A 688-nucleotide genomic window follows, 5' to 3' on the forward strand; every position below is an offset into this window, starting at 1 on the left:
AGTTTTTGGACAGTATATTTTTGTATTTTATTGATTGTGTTGTTACACGTGCATTTTGTCAACATACTTGCAGGTTCATAAAGGACATGTACCATGCTAATTTCCCAAATGAGGAATTTCTGTTATAAGGACAGATTGGACAGCGCAAACACGAGTCCGTATGAGAGAATGTTTACTGTATAGGCTTTCATATTGCTGTATTGCGGTTTTTCATACAGTGACAAAATACTTGCTTTTGTTTCAGTGCAGCCTTTCATGGTTATAGATGATTCGGGTGAAGGTTTGGAATGAGTGATTGCAAATAATGACGTTTTTCTGGGTGTAAATGAGAGACTGTTTGCATTTGGGTGTGATTGAGGAAGAGGGGGTGCCATGGTGCCACGAGTAAGGGGGAACGCCAGCCGAACCCCTGGACTGGAGATCACAATCGGCACTGAAAAAGGCCCCCACAGCAGGACGGTCACTTCCAACAACAAAAGATGTCCAAATGTGAACGACCATATCCACATCAAAGGAAGATTAGATTGAAGGACAATTCACACCTAATCTGACAGATGCCGTTGATAACACCTGGACTGTCCTCGCAGATCACTTGTCTATGCCTGAACACACACACACACACACACACACACACACACACACACACACACACACACACACACACACACACACACACACACACAAACAC

Source organism: Hippocampus comes, unplaced genomic scaffold, assembly GCF_001891065.2.
Source record: "Hippocampus comes isolate QL1 unplaced genomic scaffold, H_comes_QL1_v1.1 scaffold130, whole genome shotgun sequence".
NCBI classification, from domain to species: domain Eukaryota; kingdom Metazoa; phylum Chordata; class Actinopteri; order Syngnathiformes; family Syngnathidae; genus Hippocampus; species Hippocampus comes.